General features: G+C 45.6%; 1 non-coding gene across 1 annotated transcript; it reads left to right on the top strand.

Moving 5' to 3' along the window:
• The first annotated feature begins 18,956 nt into the window (after positions 1–18,956).
• Positions 18,957–19,063, top strand: LOC143271227 (U6 spliceosomal RNA). The gene has a single exon (XR_013048449.1). It is a non-coding gene; the product is annotated as a U6 spliceosomal RNA (small nuclear RNA).
• The last annotated feature ends 379 nt before the right edge of the window (positions 19,064–19,442 follow it).

Here is a 19,442-nt window from a genome sequence, read left to right as displayed (position 1 = left end):
TTTTTTTTTTCCAACAATACTTTGCAGTGCTCAGGAAGCAGCAGGGGTGGGGGGGATGACTCTGGTTAGGGAGCTCTGTACATCCTCGGAAAAGCTGTGCTGCGGATTGATTTTGAACCTGTTGTTTCTTCTGCTTCAGGAAAACAATAACATCTCACAATGCGCGGCCATCTTGTGAGAGCAGCTCTTAGAAAGGCCCCGGTTCTCCTGCTTCTGCCCAGTCTTTCCCCGGGCGATGTGACAGCCATCCTGCCATGAACCCGATGCGCACTGAAGCAGTTGGGGTGGGATAAGCCTGTGCTGGAGCCGGGTGTTTGCACAGCTCTGGCCGAAGGATCAAAGGCTTGGGGGGTGGGCTGCTAATGCGGACGGCAAAGAACAAAATGTGACTTGCCAGGTTTCCAAGGCGGCGTTTTTTAACTGTGAGGGGGAAACCAGGGAGCCGCTGAAAAGCTCGACGAATAGACTTGTCTTTCCTGCCTTTCTTTTCTCTGCTTGAGACAGGATCTCACTGTGTAGTCCTGGCTGGCCTGGAACTCACTATATAGACCAGGCAGACCTGGAGCTCCACCGGCTTTACCTCCCCGGGGCTGGGACCAAAGGCGCATGCGCCATTTTGCCTGTGTGGCTTGTGTGGATATGATGTCTATAAAGCTCCAGTGGAAGGGATTCAGTCCAGGCTGGGTAAAAACAACCAAAAAGCTACCTTCTACATCATTAAAAATAATTTAAAGAAAATGAGTATAATTCTTAAATTCTGTAAAGTCCTGTCTGCATAGTTTCTTTACATCTTTTTTCGTATGTTTGTTTTCTTGTTAACCATTGTCTTTCTCCTGCTCTCTGTTATAAAACCTAACGTGTCCGTACTGCAGAGAAAGGAAAGGCTGGGAGGGCCGCTCGGCCCTTAACCAGATCTCTCTTCTCTTCAGCACAGACACGCTGAGGGAAGGATTGGTAAGGGCTCAGGAAGGTATTTCCATTCTGAACAGGAACACAATGTGAACTGTAAACCATTTAATTTGGATCCTTATAATAAAGGCTGCAGACCAGTGTCTGGACTTTCCTCCCCTGTGATTTTCTGGCTGCAGCACAGCTCAGTTCCTAAAAGAACAGCTAAAAAGGGTGTTTTTCTGGCTGTCTCAGGAGCTGGGAGCCATCTACAGAGATGGACAAGACCCAGCTCGGAAGCAGCTCCCCAGGGTTTCACCCATCCTTGTTTATTGCTGATTCCCATCTATTTGGAGCAAATTACTTTCTGTTCTGCTGCCGAGGAGTGGAACTGAATAACAGGGGAGGAAGGGAGAGGGGCAGCTGAGGTGAAGGCATCAAGGAGCTCTGCCCTGTTCTCCACCCTCCCCTCTGGCCAGTCTGGGGAAGTAGATGTGCGTGCCCACTGCAGTTCCCCTCTGTCAGCGCAGACACCTGAGTCCCAGTCCACCTCTCTCTCTAGTTAGCCAGCCCAGATGTGCTTATACACACCTCACCAAGGCCAGTTTCTCCTCTGTCAGTTGAGAATAAAATATAATTCACGCCGGGCGGTGGTGGCATACGCCTTATCTCTGTGAGTTCGAGGCCAGCCTGGGCTACAGAGTGAGTTCCAGGAAAGGCACAAAGATACACAGAGAAAGCCTGTCTCGAAGAAAAAAAGAAAAGAAAAAAAATACAGTTCACACAGAGAAAGTGTTCTTGTTGGGATTAAATGAAGTAAAATCTTTGAAGGAGCTTCTTCAACTATAATGTTACAAAAATGTACTTTTTAATGGTTGCTGATGGTACACTGGGATTGTTTGTTTGGTTGGTTGGTTGGTTTGGTTTGTTTTCCAAGACAGGGTCTGATGTTTCTCACGCTGGCCTCCAGCTTGAAAATGACTTTAAATTTCGGATCCTCCTACCTGTATCTCCCGTTGCTGAGTTTCTAGATGTGTGCCTGCCTACCTGAACCCCAGGCTTCAAGTGTGGGAGCATGGTAGACAAGCACTCTGTCAACACCTGCCCACCTGAACCCCAGACTTCAAGTGTGGGAGCATGGTAGACCAGCATCTTATCAATGGAGCAATAAGGTAGGCCCTCAATAAACATTCTTATTCTCAAAGAGAAAAATTTAATTTTATAGTTTTCTTTGGGAGGGGGGGGTGGTAGTGGTTTTGAGACAGGGTTTCTCTGTGTAGCCCTGGCTGTCCTGGAACTCACTCTGTAGACCAGGCTGGCCTCACACTCAGAGATCTGCCTGCCTCTGCCTCCCAAGTGCATGCACTACCACCTGGCTTTGTGTGTGTGTGTGTGTGTGTGTGTGTGTGTGTGTGTGTGTGTGTGTGTTTAATAATTTGTTTTTATGTTCAGTGGTGTTTTGCCTGCCTATATGTCTGTGTGAGTGTGCCAAAAGATCTGGAACTGAAGTAACAGACAGTTGTGAACTGCCATGCAGGTGCTGGGAATTGAACCCGGTTCCTCTGGAAGAACAACCAGTGCTCCTAACCACTGAGCTGTCTCTCCAGCCCCTATAGTTTTGTTTTGTTTTGTTTTTTTATCTACTTTATGTAGAGGCTGAAGAGATGTCTCAGAGACTAAGGGTATGCTGCTCTTCTAGAGGACCTGAATTTGAGTCCCAGCACTGAAGTCAGAAGCGCGCACACACACACACACACACACACACACACACACACACACACACACACAAATAAATAAATAAATAAATAAGTATAAATCTTACAAAACAAAACCCCAGCACTGAGGAGGAAGAGGCAAGTGGATCTCTGTGAACTCAAGGTCAGATTGGTCTATTCAGAGAGTTCTAGGCCAGGCAAGGGTACATAGTAAGATCTTGTCTCTAATATATACATATTTATACATAGTTTTATACATAACATATATATATATGATATATGTTTAAAATTTCTTCTTCATGATTCATCTTTTGAGAGATCTCTAACATTTTAACTATGAACAGAAATCCCCATGAACAGCTTCTCTGTGTTGAAGGTGTTACAAGGCTGATTGATTAAAGTTTTAGTGATTATGGTAATCTGGAATGTAAGGGATGAGTCAGATTACCTTGGGCCATCTATTCTCCCTCCTGACTAATAGTTAATTGACCACCTTTGTGTTCAACATAGCATCCATCCATCCTTGTGACTATCTGGCGTGCGGTTATGTGTGCATACACATACACACGTAGCTATGCATATCTGACTTAAACGTGTCAGTTCAGAACGCGCCATTGGGAAATGGAAAGAGCAAACTTGACATTCATCTACCAGGTGTATTATCAGAGCCTTGATTCCCAGAGATAGGGATGTGCCCCGTGAAGAATAAAGCTAAAGCTTTGAAATGTCTCTATTTCATCCGGTTCTATGTTTATTGTTTTGTGCTATCACTATTACTCCCCATTTGAAAGAGCTGGGCACCACAAACCTGGTCCCAGCCCGAACAATTTTCTGTGCTTTTGGCCCTAGAAGGCCTTTGTGCCTGCTCAATGTCTCCTCCTCTCTTTAATCATTCTCCTGTATCATTTTAGCCCCTCCCCTTTTCTGTGTTCAGACTTACCCGGCAGTTAGCTAATGCACTAATAATTATATAGCTGGGTGAACACACACACACACACACACACACACACACACACACACACACACACAAGTTCTATTAGGAGATAAATTTAGAGGTCGGAAACTGCGTGTTCCAGGACGGCAGCACTTATCCCAATGATTCAGACATAGCTATTTCCGGTTTGTGTGGAGCCCTGATAGTGAAAACAGAGCTAGGAAGAATATTTGATTCAATAATGCTAGGGTTATGGGTGGATTCAAGAGCACTATTAAGAGGAGGAAAGTATTTTCATGTGTGATGTTGGACTAGGTTGCCTTAGGAGGAAATGAAATACTCTGGAAAGGTGAGCTTGTCCTTGGGTGAGTCAGGAGCCTGGTGACAGCTATGGAGGGCAAAGCATGTCTGGAAGCAGCGTGGTATCACTGTCCTCCTCCAGCAGTGGGGTCCAAGGCCTGAAGCAGCATGGTATCACTGTCCTCCTGCTCCTCCAGCAGTGGGGTCCAAGGCCTGAAGCAGCATGATGTCACTCTCCTCCTCCTCCAACAGTGAGGTCCAAGGTCACTCTGTTCATCCCCAGGACAGAGCAAATGGTGAAGAAGCCTGAAGTGGTAGGCATCTAAAGAGTATAGGAGGGCTGGCCAGATGGCTCAGCGGTGAAGGCACTTGCCTTGCAAACCTAGTGACTTGAGTTCAAGCTCCCAGGGCTCACACAACACTGGAAGGCAAGAACCACCTTGATATATGCACCCATAGACACACTAACAAGTAAACGGCAAGACCAGCTCTACAAAGCTGGGTCTTGAACTCGATATATGCACCCATAGACGCACTAATAAATAAAAATTTAAAAATAATAGTGTAAAGATTGCAGGATACTTGGGGAAACAAAGATCAAGTCCCCACCTGTGGGAAAGGGTATTTCCAAGGTAGGGATTAGGAAAAGCCTCACCAGGAGGAGGATTAAAGAAGGGTAGGAAATAGAATTCAGGTAACAAGTAGTTCCCATTCAGAATGTCGTTTGAAAAATTAAACTGTAAGGCCAGCCCCAGCAATGCTAAGTTATATGAGGAAAAGAACCAATTAGATGAAAGTTCTGTGTCCAGTCCCATTACTGAGTGGTTTAAAGTTGCTTATCTGATATTTCAATAAAGGTACCGTCAAAACCTCTGTAGTCAACTGAACCACCGTCATCCTCAAAGATGCTAAGAACTTGGGTTACTGTTATGGCTTGTTTTATTTATCAACTTGTCGCAATCTAGAATCACTGGAGAAGAGAATCTTAATCAGGAATTGTCTAGATCAGGTTGTCCTGTGAGCGAATCTGTAGGGAATTGCCTTGATTATTAGTTGATGTGGCATGATTAAGCCTGAAAGTGAGCAGCACCATTCCTTGGTTTTAGACACTGGACTACTTAAGAGTCAAGAAAGCTAGTTGAGCACTAAAGATGTATGCATTCATTTTTCTCTGCTCTTGACTGTGGATGTGATTTTGTTATAGGGAGCTGTCTTAGGGTTTCTATTGCTGTGAAGAGGCACCTTGACCATGGCAACTCTTACAAAGGAAAACATCTAATTGGGGTGGTTCACTTACAGTTCGGGGTTTAGTCCATTATCATCATGGTGGGAAGCAAGGCAGCATGCAGGCAGACATGGTGCTGGAGAAGGAGCTGAGAGTTCTTACGTCTTGACTCACAGGCAACAGGAAATGGTCTGAGACAGTGAGCATGGCTTGAGCATATATGAGACCTCAAAGCTCACCTCCACAGGGGCACACTTCCTCAACAAGGCCATACCTACTCCAAAAAAGCCACACCTCCTAATAGTGCTACTCCCTTTGGGGGCCACTTTCTTTCAAACCACCATGGGAGCCCGCCAAAGATGACCACTCAGACGCAGTGCATAGCTAATTGAAAGTCTTTATTCCAGCTGGCTGGGACCAGACCCAAGTGTTCAGGGACCAAGGTGTGGCCTCAGGTATCCAGAACACAGGTTTTTAAGAGCAGAGACCTCATTCGGGCATTTCCCTTGGCAGCTGCAGTCAGGGCTTCGCAGAGTATGCAGTTGGAAGCAAGAAGTTAGCTGGTGGTTAGCTAGCCTAGTGGTTAGCTAGCCGAGGAGGTTCCGCACAAACAGGCAGCTAAGGTGAATGGTTAGCTGGAGGAGGGTCCACACAAACAAACAGTTTAAACAAAGGCTAAGATAAGTTAGCTAGGACATCCTGACCTTTGGTCCCTAGAATTGAGTTGGGTAGTTTTCCATGGGATTCTCCATCAAGATTAGATTCGAGTTCAATGGAAGCGGCCTCAGCAGGAGCACTAGATGGAAGAACCCCTCTGCACTGTCTTGCCCCGTCACATTGTGACTAGCTGCTTCAGGTTCTTGCCTTGATTTCCCTGGAATGCTGAGCTGTAGCCTGGACAAAATAAGCACTTTCTCCCCGAATTTGTGTTTTGTCAGAGCATTTTTATCATGGCAGCAAAAATAAAATGGGGTCATATGGGACAGGAGTCTCTGTAGATGTGATTAGATATACCGCCCTGGACTATCCACATGGGTGTTACATGCATCCGCATACATCCACACGAGAAGCAGAAGGAGATGACACACAGAGAGAAAGTAATGTTCAGACAGAAGACATGGGCCTCGAAGACAGACATGGTATAGCCACAACCCAAGGAAAACTGACCATCACCTGAGCTGAAATCGGCAAGAACCGATTCTCCCTTACAGCCCGGACAAGGGTCCTTTCGTCACCTTGACCTTGGCTCAGTGAGACTGGTGGACTGTGACAGTAAGCCTGGACTTCTGTGCTTCAGAAGGAGTTGACACCACCAGGTGCGCAGTCATTGCTAGACCAGCCATAGGAAGGGCTATGACCTCTGTTAGATTCCAGATGTGCTGGACCTGGCTACGATAGTCAGTGGAGAGGATTACCTATGGGTGAGTATGGTAGAAAGACTCTGTGCCAGTGCCTTCCTTACTTGGAGGGACAATATTCATTTGCTAGGACTGCCATGAAGATGACTTGCAGTTTTGGGGGAGGGTGTTAAAACATAAATTTAGAGGTCAAGGAAATGGCTCAATAGGGAAACATGCTTGCCTCCAAGCCCAACTGCCTGAGTCTGAGTCTTGCAACCTACATGGTAGGAGAGGACACCTGTAAGTAGTTCTTTGACACGCCCTGCCCCCCCCCACTCAAGCCATTGATGAGACTAGGAGATAAAAATTGGCTAAGGTGCTGGGCGGTGGTGGCACATGCTTTTGACAGCTTTTCCTTGCCAGAAGCTAGAGATGACTGAAGTTTGTAAGTCACAACATCTTTGGTTCTGCTCTAGCCACAGGCCAGAGATGCCAGGAAGGGGAGTCTGGTTCTTCATTGTCTTCTCTTCTTTTCTTCTAAAGGAGGACCCATTTCCTGAAAACTATTCACAAGGACATGGTTAAAACTGAGAGGCACCAACACCTGGAATAAAAACTGGACTAACCAGCACCTTAAACTGGTCCATGCCTCCATCCAATAATGTCTTAGTCACTCAAAGGTAGTGGCCTTCAATGGGGTTACCACTCCCAGGGACTCCTCCTGCTGTATCAAGGCTCTGTCTTCTCTCCCTCTCTGTCTCTGTCTCTGTCTCTGTGTCTGTTTGTCTGTCTGTCTGTCTGTCTGTCTGTCTGTCTGTCTCTCTCTCTCTCTCTCTCTCAAGCTCCCTATAAAAAAATACTTCTTTCCAAAACTGGCTATGGTCCATGAATTTCATTCTTTGAGTTGAAGAGACAAGAACCCAAAGGCCATCAACTCATTGTAGGTTATTTGTCTATGAGCACCCAGCACCCTCAATTCTCAGTTAAAAGCCCACCCAAAATCTGAGAAAAGCTTTGTCAGTCTCAGAATCATCCCAATATTCTCCCCCTCCTCCACAAATAAATATATCAAAACAACAACAACAGCAACATACATTTATTCTCTCACAATTTTGAAGAGTCCAAAATGAGAAAATTGCCACCAGGTTGGCTCTCCCATGGAGGTCCCAAGAGAATACATTTGAGGCCAGTCTCCAAAGAATCCATTGGTTCCATGTACTCCCTAACCTGGATTGCTCCAGTCTGTGTCTTCATTCTCACATGAGCTTCCCATTGCCTTTCCTGTGTCTTTTTTCCCTCCATGTCCCTTATAAAGAAAAGTTCCTATTTTTATGTATTTTTTAAAAGTATGTGTATTTAGGGGAGGGGAAAGTATGTCCCTGTGGAGGCCAGAAGTTGTAGCTGGATTCTTTGTAGCAGTACTTTTTTGTTGGGACCGCCAGCTCACAGATAATGACACAGAGACTTATTCTTAATTATGAAAGCTCGGCCTATAGCTTAGGCTTGTCCCAGTAACTCTTATAACTTAAATTAACCCATTTATATTAATATATGTTTTACCATGTGGCGTTTTACCTTTCTCTCATTCTGTATTTCCAACTCCCTGTGTCTCAAGGGTGTCTCCTCATGCCTAGATTCCTTCTCCTCTTCATCTCTTCCTGGAAATCCCACCTAGCTCTACTGACTAGCTATTGGCCATTCAGCTCTCTATTAAACCAAACCCAGTGACACATCTTCACACAGTGAACAAATATCCCACGACAAACCCTCCCACGACAAACACTCCCATGACAAACCCTCGAGCTGAGGCTGAAGTCACAGACAGTTGACAGCCACCTTCTGTGGGTGCTGGGAGCAGAACGTGGTATAAGAGCAGGATACGCTTTGAACACCAGCCCTATCTCCAGCCCTCCTGCCCCGCCCCTTTTTAAGGACAGGGTCTCACTTTAGCTCTGGTTGGCCTAGAACTCAATATGTAGACCAAGCTGGTCTTGAATTCACAGAGAACTGCCTTCCTCTTCCTCCAGAATGTTAGGATGGTCAGTGTGTGTCACTGTGCCCAGCCCTATTTACCAATAAAGTGACATTCATAGGCCCCTTTTGGAGGATCCTATTCAACTCATTATGGGAACCGACTCCTCATTTGCCCTTTCCACAGGAGGAAGATAGAAAATTCCAGCAGTCATCTATATCTATGTAGCTTCATGAAGACCCAAGCAAGTTTTGGCCACCTGCCTGCCTCCAGGGAGTAAATCAGTGATGACATCAGACCTCCTAGAAACCTCAGAACATCTGATCCAGCCCACTTCCCACCACACCCCCAGCCTCCTGGTGAGCTCAGATTCTGAAAGATGCTGTTTCATTTACAATCAGCTATACATCTATCCTTTACTAAATCACGCCGTCCCTTTGTAAGAAAATACTGCATGCAGCATGCCACCACCAGACACAGAAACCAGGAAGTCATCCTTTATCTCTGAAAGATTTACAGGAACATGGCCAGGGATGGAGGGATGACACAGCAATAAAAAGGGCTTGCTCCTCCCACACTGTGTGGCTTGCAACCCGCTGGAACTCCAGCTCCAGGAGACCCAGCACATCTGGCTTCCTCGGGCACCTGGACACATTTGTACATGTACACAAACACACACAGGGGACGGGGGACGGGGGAGGACTCATACATAATTTATTTTTTTTTAAAAAGAAAACATTGCAGTTCCAATGCTTAGCTTCCTGTACTGTTATTAAATGATAATTCTGCCTCATAAAGGGAAATTTCTCAACAGTGAGCCTATTTACATGGCCAGGCAGCTATTAAGATGGCTGAGAACACTGTATAGAAGGTCCTGTGCACCAGAGGAAACGCAATCACCCCACAGTTGGGGACACACGCTGTAATTCTAAAGCTCTGTGTGTTATCTTTCTGTGCTGATGAATTCTCCCAAGAGCTCTCCTCCTGGGACCTCAGCCAGCAATTTCCATTTCCATGTGTATGAGAGAGTGAGACCGAGGGGGTGAGCTATTCCTGGGGGGCCTGTGCTAGACACCTTACATTTGCATAATCCACAGCACAGGTCTGACATTTTTGTGAATGTGCTGTACTGCCTCACCCCCCAGGAGCCAGCAACACTCCACTGGATCCTGGCCCAGTTCACTCCCTTATCAATGCCTTAGGGGTGTCAGGTAAAAAGCACTGTAAAAACCAGGTGGCTTAGGACAATAGGAACCTGTTCTTTCACCTTTCACAGTCCCCCTCCTCTCTCTCTTTGGTGGCTTCTCACAATCTGCTTCTGCCCCCTGACTGGCAGGTTTCTCACACCAGCCTTTGTTGTCCCGTGGCCTTTTCTCGTTGTCTTTTTTTGTTTGTTTGTTTTTGTTTTTTGTTTTCTCTTGTGTATAAGTGTTGCCCATACATGCATCACATGTGTGCTTGGTGCCTACCAAGGCCATCAGATCCTTGGGAACTGAAATTACACAGTTGTGAGCCACCATGTGGGTGCTGGGAACCAAACCCAGGCCCTTCTGTAAGAGCAGCCTGTGCTCCTAACTGCTAAGGCATCTCTCCGACCCTCTCACTGTCTGCTGACACAGATACTAGCCGTCCAATGGAGTGTCCCTTTCATTCTGCAAAAAGCCTATTTCTAAGTACGGTCACAGTCAGCTGTCCCTGGTTGACACAGTGGGGCGGACCCGCGGTGGGGCGGACCCGCGGTGGGGCGGACCCGCAAACGCAGAGCACTTCTCCAAGGGAGTTTTTCAACTTCTGTTTTAGATGGCTTTATTTTCTTTCACTTCCCTTACCCTTTGTAAAATTTGTTCATCTATTCATTATTTATTGATTTGAGACAGGATCACACTGTGTAGCTCTGGCTGGCCTAAAGTTTGCTATGTAGATCAGGCTGGCTTTGAACCCAAGGGGTCCTCCTGATAATGGCCCTAGAGGGCTGGGATTGAGGGTGTGCATCACCATGCATGGCTTTCTTACACCCTTTCAAATAAGTGAATGAGCTGTATTATTAATTATGTACATCATGAGTGATATGAGGGGATGGTCAAGCACATGCCATGTCGTACCGAGGCCAGAGAATGGCTTTAGGGAGTAGTTCCTTTCACTGTGGCTCTGGAAATCAAACTCAGCTACTAAGGCTGGCACAGCACTTTCACCTGCTAAGTTATCTCTTTGTATCCCTCCCTCCCCCTCCCCCGCCCCCTTTTTTTAAAAGACAAGGAAGATCTCATATAGCACAGGCTGGCTTCAAACTCACTATGTAACCAGAGGCTAGCCTTGAATTCACGATAATCCTGCTTCTCCCTCCCAACTGCTAGGATTACAGGGTGTGCCAGCATGCCTGGCTTATTATGGCTCCTTCTACAAACCTGTTTATTCCCAAGGTTTGTAGAGCATTTGTGAAGAGTAGAGCATCAGCACTCAGGGAGCAGAGTGTGTTGCAACCAAATTACCGGTATGTGAACACTTGCAACCTCCTCCCTCTGTCCCTACTGACGTGAATGGGCTCCTGTTATCTGCATCTCTCCTGTAAGTTGTCTTCCAACGGGCTTCCTTCTCCTTTAGCCAGCCTGCATCTGAGGACTCACTCAGATCTCTCAAAGCTCTACTCAGATGTCCAGACCAACAACTCTGCCCCTCTCCTGCCCTTCAAGCTGATCTCCAGGTGGCTGGGACCCCACTTCGTTAGCCTGCTGGCACTTCCATCACAAAGTACCACAGGCTGGGAGGCTGGGAGGCTGAGACAACAAAAATTCACTCCCTGGAAGTTCAGAAGCCCGGAAGGTCAAGATCAAGTTGTCTGTAGGGTTGATCTCTTTGGAGTCCACCCTCTCCAGCTTATAGCTGGGCCTTTCCCACTGTGGTCTCACCTGTTATGTGGGTCTTCATCTCCTATGCTTACAAGGACACGAATCATGTGGAATCAGGGTCCATCCCACTGACCTCATTTCATTTCAGCTAGCCTTTTCTGAGTCCCATCTCCAAATGCAGGCCCTTCAACAAGCAGATTTCAATAGTACACAATTCCCACGACCCCACCGTCAGCTCACCGCCAGCTTGCCTAATCTTTGCTTCTTCCCCATCAGCCCTGACTCATCCTTGTAGTTAGGGACAGCTAATCCTCCTTGTCCCTATGACTGAATTTGGAATTGCCTCTCAGACACCCTTCTGGATGTGCCTGTGACAGTGTTTCTGAAGAGGGGTAACTGAAGGGGGAAGACCCGCCTTGGATTTTGATGCCATGCCGTAGCCGAGGGTCCCAGACTCAGTAAGAAGGGAGGAGAGAAGGAAATCAGTAGCATTTGCTATCATGCATTGCTCTCTGCTTCCTGACTGTGGACTCCACGTAGCCAGCCAAGTCCTGCTCCTACAACAATACCTTCCCTGTTAGGAAGGATTATACCCCAACCGTGAGCCGGAATGAGCTCCTCTTTCCTTAACTTGCATTGACAAGTGCTTCCTCCCAACAATGGAAGAAGGAACTCATACAAAGCCCATTTAAACGGCCCCAGGAACTGTGATTCCTGTCTCCATACACAATAGGAAACATTTAAAGTCATATAGATACAGAGAAGCCAGCTACTTGCCAAAATGAATCCATGATTGATATACTGTATAGCGTTGTTGGACAGATGAGAATATTGTCTCAGAGACATCATGCAAATATTAAGTAAACAAATAGAAAAACATGGCTAAGAAACTGACTTAATTTCATAACCCTTTAGCACAAGATAAAGACTCTGAATGAGTGAGAAGAATCATGAGGTTTTTAAAATTCATAACCAACATCAATTGTGAGACCGTATTGCTCTTTTATTATTGTTTGATTGTGTTGCTTTTACTTTTGTTTTGAGACAGGGTCTCACTCTGAAGCCCTGTCTGGCCTCAAATTTAAAAAGCTCCTGTTTTAGGCTCCCCAGTGTTGGTATTAGTACAGGCATGCACCACTTGACAGCATAATTGTCACTTTAAAATGAGAAAAGAGCCTGGTGGTGGTGGTGCACACCCAGCACTTGGGAGGCAGAGGCAGGCAGAGCAGAGGCAGGTGAATCTCTGTGAGTTTGAGGCCAGCCTGGAATACAAAGCAAGTTCCAGGACAGACTCCAAAGCTACACAGAGAGACCCTGTCTCAGAAAAAAAAAAAAGAAAGAAAGAAAGAAAAAGAAAAATGAGAAAAGATGGGCTGGTGTATAGCTCTGTTAGCAGAATGTAGCTTAACATTCACAAAGCTCTAGATTCCATCTCTAGCACCAGATAAACTAGAAATGGTAGCACATGCCTAAAATCTCAGCACTCGGGAGGCGGGAAGATCAGAAGTTCAAAGTTATCCTTGACTACATAGAAACTTAAAGACCAACCTGATGTGCCTAAATGAAACCCAGAAACTCCAGAAAAAAAAAATAATGCAAAACAAATTAAACAAAATGTAAGACAAAAGGTTGTATACACACACACACACACACATACACTTAAAAAAATCAGACTATTCCTATTTTTCTTTATGACATGAAGAAAAAAAATATGTACACTATTCCATTAAAGGGTTAACACTGAGCCCAGAAAGCAAGCATAGAAGCATCTCTAGCACCATGACAAATGAATCCTCTTTCAACCAGTGAAATAAGAGCTTTGTTGAGTCAGAAAGTAGGAGGCCACAGAAGGTCTGGTTAATGATGGTGCCATTAAGCTGTGGCTTTCTTTTTCAGGTCACCAGCCTATTGTCAGTTCTAGGTTCTATGTGACTCATAATCGTGGTGGGAGGTGTAAAAACACACAGGCCACAGGGTTGACGTCAATTTCACAAATTATCAAAAGAGCAAAGCAGGATGCATCCCATTTACAGTCATCTTTATAACTAACAAGAAAGGGATCCATTAAACAGAAATGTCCATCTCCTCCAAGCCCTTCAGTGGATTGAAAGGGATAATTGAGTTTCCGATAGAATGGGAAAAATAACACCTTTGCACCAATGAATCAGAACAGGATGTCCTGTCAGGTACTGAGCAGAAATGAAATGAATAACAGGTTTGGATAAGAGAGAGTCAGTTCAGATAGAAAGGGGATGAGAAGAAGGAGGCAACAATACTTTTAATTTCCGTGGCAGCCTCCACAGAGCTGAAAATACAGTCAAGATATACTTCACTCTGAGTGCACAGGAAGTCGTATAAAGTGTGGGTTTCAACACCAGAAGAATAAAAGGAAGACATGACTGATTAAAAGGTATAGTTGAGGGGAAAGTGTTTTTTTTTTTTAATTTTTATTTTTTTATTGTAGATATGAGGGAAGAGTATATCCAGAAGCATTTGGAAGAGTCTAGAACAGGAGGAGAAAGTAGTAGACTGAACATGGCCAGCAAGATGGACCAGGCCATGGGGGTGGAGGTGGGACCACGAGAGAGGGGCCAAGAGAGAGAGGGAGAGGGAGAGAGAGGGAGAGAGAGGGAGAGAGAGAGAGAGAGAGAGAGAGAGAGAGAGAGAGAGAGAGAGAGAGAGAGAGATCCCAGAGAAAGCATGGCTGAAATGGCAGGGTTGTGAAGGAACAGGAAACCGGAGGAAGGGAAGCCCATGAGCTGGAGGAGTTCAGGGTAGGGGTAGGGTGGGAAGAGCTGAGCGGAGCTATAGCTGCCTAGTGGGCCTGGAGGCCAGCAGACATTTGGTGTGCTAATAGAGCCACAGTTAGCCATTTGTCCCGAGTTTCTTTGGGACCTGACAGGAGTAAGTGGCAGTGTTTCCAGAGGGTGTCCTAATCCATGACGGGGCCTGCAGCTTCTTACGGCTGTCCCAGGTGGGTTCTGGGATGTGCCTCTTTCTCTCTCTTGCCAGTCCTCAAGTCAGCCAGAAGGTTTTCCCAGGCCACATATAGATTAAGAAGAAAATGGAATGCGTGGGCTAAGGATGTAACTCAGGAGCTAGCTTGCTTAGCTCTATTGTACAAAACCCTGGTTTCCAACCACAGCACCTCACAAAACAGGTGAGGGCATATCCCAGCACTCGGGAGGTAGGAGTGGGAGCATGAGAGTTCAAGGTCATCCTCAGCTACACAGCCAGCTGGAGGCTAACCTGGGATATCAGAGGCAGGCACACACACACACACACACACACACACACACACACACACACACACACACACACACTGAAGAGATAACTCAGCGGGTAAAGTGCTCTCTAGGCAAGCCTACGGACCTGAGATCATATCCCAAGCACCTGTGTAAAAGCCAAGCACCGTGGTTCATGTCTATTGGCACTGGGATCGGACAAAGGGGCCAGTGAAGTCCTGGATCCTGGAGAAGTACCTACAACCATCATTTTACTAAACCAGCATGGTCCCTGACTGCTCTCTAAGCATTATTTGTCTTTATATCCACAGGTAAGTGTAGTCCTCACCCCTCATCAAGGAAACTTCTCTTTGTAGCAGAGGGAGACAGATACAGAAAACCACAACCAATCAAAATGCAGTCATGAAGCCCAATCCCAGTGGAGACGTCTACAATACAGCTCCCACCCCTGAGGCTCTGGCAACATTGTACAAGAGAGAGTGGAAAGACTGTAAGAACCAGAGGATCAGGGAGTTTGCTGTGAGACGTTGTCTCCTACCGATGTCAACAGCTACATCCATAATGTGTCACCAACGTGACTGCCTCAACATGAGCTGACCAAGGACTGTCACAGGTCCCCAGACCTTAGCAGAACTGACTCCATTCAGGCCCTTAAACTCAGCACACAGACAGCACCACCTGCCAAAACAAAAGCAAAGACCTAATCCATCAAAGACCCTAGTCCTGGGAAAGTCTCTAAATGTTCTAACCTTGCCTTTTGGCGTCTGTGGTTCCACTTCTGGCTGACTGTTCTTGTTGACTGAAGTATGCCAACCCAGGACACAGTTTTTGTGCTTAAAAGCTCACCCCGAGAAAGGCTCAAGCCTACAGTAGACACCCAGTGTAATTGTCAGCCAACATTCTATTGGCTTAAAGCCATGTCTGAGTAGTCTTCTCTGGTGGATACCCCACAAGAGATCAACAGAGGACACCAACAGACAGGCCAAAATGAATGAGGAAAAGCCCTTGAGGCCTCCACCCTACACAAAGAACACAGGCAACTACGGGATGTTGAGAGTGGGAGAAACAGTCCTCCCCAGGGAAGAACACACCCATTGGTTACCCAATACCAAACGGTCGGTCAGTCCTGAAAACATGCATATGAGTAACAATATACAGACCCAGCAGTTATACATAGGATATATATATGAATAATCATTGTATGTAACAATCATTAATGAAAAAGAGGTCATGAATTTGAAAGAGAGCATGGAGAGGTATATGGAGGGAGGAGAGGAAAGGGAGAAATGATGAAAATATATTATAATCTCAAAAATAAAAGTAAGATCTAAAATAATAATAATATCAATCATGGAATAAAATTAAGGACAATTTTTTATTAGAAAAAAAGGGCAGATGGCCTAGTATTTTCTGATCGAATAATCCAGAAGCTTTTTCAGAATAAAATTTTTAAGAGATCTCTCCTGCCTCTAAGACCCAAGATTCTAGAACTTGGAGCCTAGTATTCTAAGGGCTCTACCTATAAATCAGGCAGGGCTTTTTCATTCCAAAATATGTCTGGCTTAAAGTTGTTAACAGAGTTTTTCAGAGGAAACTTCTGAATTAGGATTGTCTACTCTAAATAATCACCTATTTTTAAAAAATAATTTATTTTTATTTTTAAAGTTATGTGTATATGTGTGTATCTATATGTGGGTATATACACATGAGTGCCTGAAGAGGCCAGAGGGGTTGGATCTCTTGGAGCCAGGGTTATAGGCTCTTGTGAGCCACCTAACATGGGTGCTGGAATCCAAACTCAGGTCCTCTAGAAGAGTCTGAGTCATCTCTCCAGTTCCTCCATCTTTGCATATGTGTGTGTGTGTGTGTGTGTGTGTGTGTGTGTGTGTGTGTGTGTGTGTTGTATGTATGTGTGGAGTGTGTGTGTGTGTGTGTGTGTGTGTGTGTGTGTGTGTGTGTGTGTGTTGTGTGTATGTGTGTGTTGAGAAAGGTCTCATGTAGCTGAGAATCTGGGCTAGAACTTTTGATGCTCCAGCCTTCACCTCCGGAGTAGTCCTGGGATTACAGGCAAACACCACTATGCTCAGCTTATGTAATGTTAGGGATAGAACCCAGGGCTTCTTACATGATGGCAGGGACTCTGCATCCCCAGGACCTCATCTAGTCTGGGTTATTTTTAATTATGCTTTGCTTATCTATTGGGAGGGTGCACACGGAAGTTAGAGGATAGTTTGGTTCTCTCCTGCCTTGTAGGTCCCAGGACTTGAACTCAGAACATCAGGCTTGGCAGTAAAAGCCTTCGCTCAATGAGCCATTTCACTCATTTCTCAGCCATTCTTTAGAAGGAAAATCAAAATGTCCATAAAGGGAAACCCATGAGAGTAATGAACATGCTTGAGCTTCCTTTCTGTATAAGGCTTTGCAGAAAGCACAGTTAGTCGGCTTGATATGATTATACGTGATCATTTCCTCTCAAGGATATAGGAGACAGGAAGCAGAGCACAGAAGGATCTTGCTAAGATCTCGTGGGCCCTGAGAATGGTAAGGGGAAGCCACAGAGATGCTCCTACTTCCAGCCCTAGGAACAAGACAGTTGTGGGAACGGAAGGATGGGGAGGGAAAGGCTGGGAATAAACAGATGCTTCCTCCTTCCCTCCCCGCCAAGCCCTGGTCTGTTTGGGAGCTACTGTTTCTGCTCATGCCGTGTAGCCTCTAGAAGCTCAGCAAATTTCTAACCGACCAACAGAACCAGAATAAGCCACTCGCTCACATGGCACACTCTGCAACAGTGACCCATTGTCACATGGGCCAGGTGGCTACCAGCTGAGCATTATTTTCCTGATCAGAACCAACCATTGTTTTGAGGATAAATGAAATCATGAAATGTGAGCATTCTTTGGAATTTTCTGCAAGAAAACCAGCAAAATTGGATGAGTCATCATTAAGTGACACTTTGGGGTCTCTTTTCACCCACAACCTTCTCCAGCTTCTCCTCCAAAAGCATTTACTCTCTTGGTAACTACAGGCCCCATGTGATGGAAGGAGAGAATCAGCTCCTCCAAGCTGTCCTCTGACTTCCACATGTCCACTACTGGCTGCTCGCGAATATCTGCATAAATCAACAACAGAGAAACCCTGCTGTCCCCACTGCGCTCGCTGGTATTTATGGGGCATGGCAACACCAGGTCCTAGACTCCGGGTGGTCGGGCAGATTTAGAAATGTTATTGTTACATATATGCATTTATTTATTTTTGGACTACTAGGCAAGTGCTCTGCCGTTGAGCTAGATCCACAACGCTCTTTTAACTTTTTCTTTTGATTGGTTTTTGTTCTCGTTGTTTGCTGTGTTGGGGATCAAACCCAAAGCCCTGTGAGTGCCGAGAAAAGTGGTCCACCCCTGCCTAGGTCACTGCTCTCTATTTGTTATTTGGAGATAGGAACTCACTAAGTCACCAAGGATGACCTTAAACTGGTTCTGTAGCCCAGGCAGGCCTTGAACTTGCAACTCTCCTACCTCTGCCTCTCTGGTAGTTGGAATTCCAGGGCTGTGCAAGGCTTAACTCGTGGTTTAACGTCTTTTTGAAGAGTCATCTTTCTGAGTAGATAACAGGAGATTTCATAAATGTCTTTCAAATGTGGCAACCCGATTGTTTAGCTCCACACAGAAAGAGAAATGCAAAGAAAGGAGAGAGGGGAATTTTTTAGGCAACGTTGCCAAGAGTAAAAGTGTTGAAAGTGAAAAAGGAAGTGAAACCTTGCAAGAGAATGCCCTGGTCCTGACGTGCTCAGATTTCCTTTCTAGCACCTTCTATTAACAGCACATCTGGGGCATAGGTCAAACAAGCAGTCAGAGGCAGCGGGGAAAAGGACTCTTGGCGCTCCGTAGATTGGGACCAAATTTCATTCGGTGGTGTGGTTCAGCCGTTCCCAGTGTTCCTCAGGGCATGTCATCTGACAGGTGTTAACCATGCAGATAGACTGTCTGTAGGAAGTTGAAATATAATTGGATCAGGTCATAAGGTCTGGAGGCCGGCCCCTGTGCCATAATTAAAAAAAAAAAAAAAAAGATTTATTTGTGGGGTTGGAGAGATGGCTCAGAAGTTAAGAGCATTGGCTGTTCCCAGAACTTACATGGTGGCTCACAACCTTCTGTAACTCCAGTTTCAAGGAATCCAGAGCCCTCCTCTAGCCTCAGTGGGCACTAGACATGCATATAGTACACATACATACATGTAGGCAAAACACTCAGCCACACACATAAAATACAAATAAATACATATTTAAAAAGAGAAAAAAAAGACTTATTTGGGGCCTGGATATGGTAGTTCATGCCTTGAAATTCAACAGTTGGGAGGCAGAGCCAGGAAGATCTTTGTGAGTTCAAGGCCAGCCTGGTCCACAGTTCCAAGCTATCCAGAGATACATAGTGAGAAACGCTGTCTGGAGTACACGAGACCCTGTCTTAAAAAAAAAAAAAAAAAAAAAAAAACGTGCTCGCTTCGGCAGCACATATACTAAAATTGGAACGATACAGAGAAGATTAGCATGGCCCCTGCGCAAGGATGACACGCAAATTCGTGAAGCGTTCCATATTAAAAAGTAAAAAAAAAAAAAAAAAAAAAAAGCAGCCAAGCAAGATAATGGCTCATCAGGTAAACGTGCTTGCTACTAAGCCTGACGACCTGAATGTTGTCCCCAAGACTCAATGGTGGAAGGAGAGGACCAATTCTTATAAATTATCCTGTGATCTCCACATAAGGACCTTGGCATGTGTGTGCCAAAAAGCACACATACACATACAACAAACAAACAAACAAATAAATAAATTAACAACTGTAGACAGAGCCGGGCGGTGGTGGCACACTCCTTTAATCCCAGCACTTGGAAGGCAGAGGCAGGCAGATTTCTGTGAGCTTGAGGTCAGCCTGGTCAACAGAGTGAGTTCCAGGACAGGCTTCAAAGCTACACAGAGAAAC

The sequence above is a fragment of the Peromyscus maniculatus genome, chromosome 1 (assembly GCF_049852395.1).
Source record: "Peromyscus maniculatus bairdii isolate BWxNUB_F1_BW_parent chromosome 1, HU_Pman_BW_mat_3.1, whole genome shotgun sequence".
NCBI lineage: Eukaryota > Metazoa > Chordata > Mammalia > Rodentia > Cricetidae > Peromyscus > Peromyscus maniculatus.
This window is presented reverse-complemented; position numbering and strand designations above follow the sequence as displayed.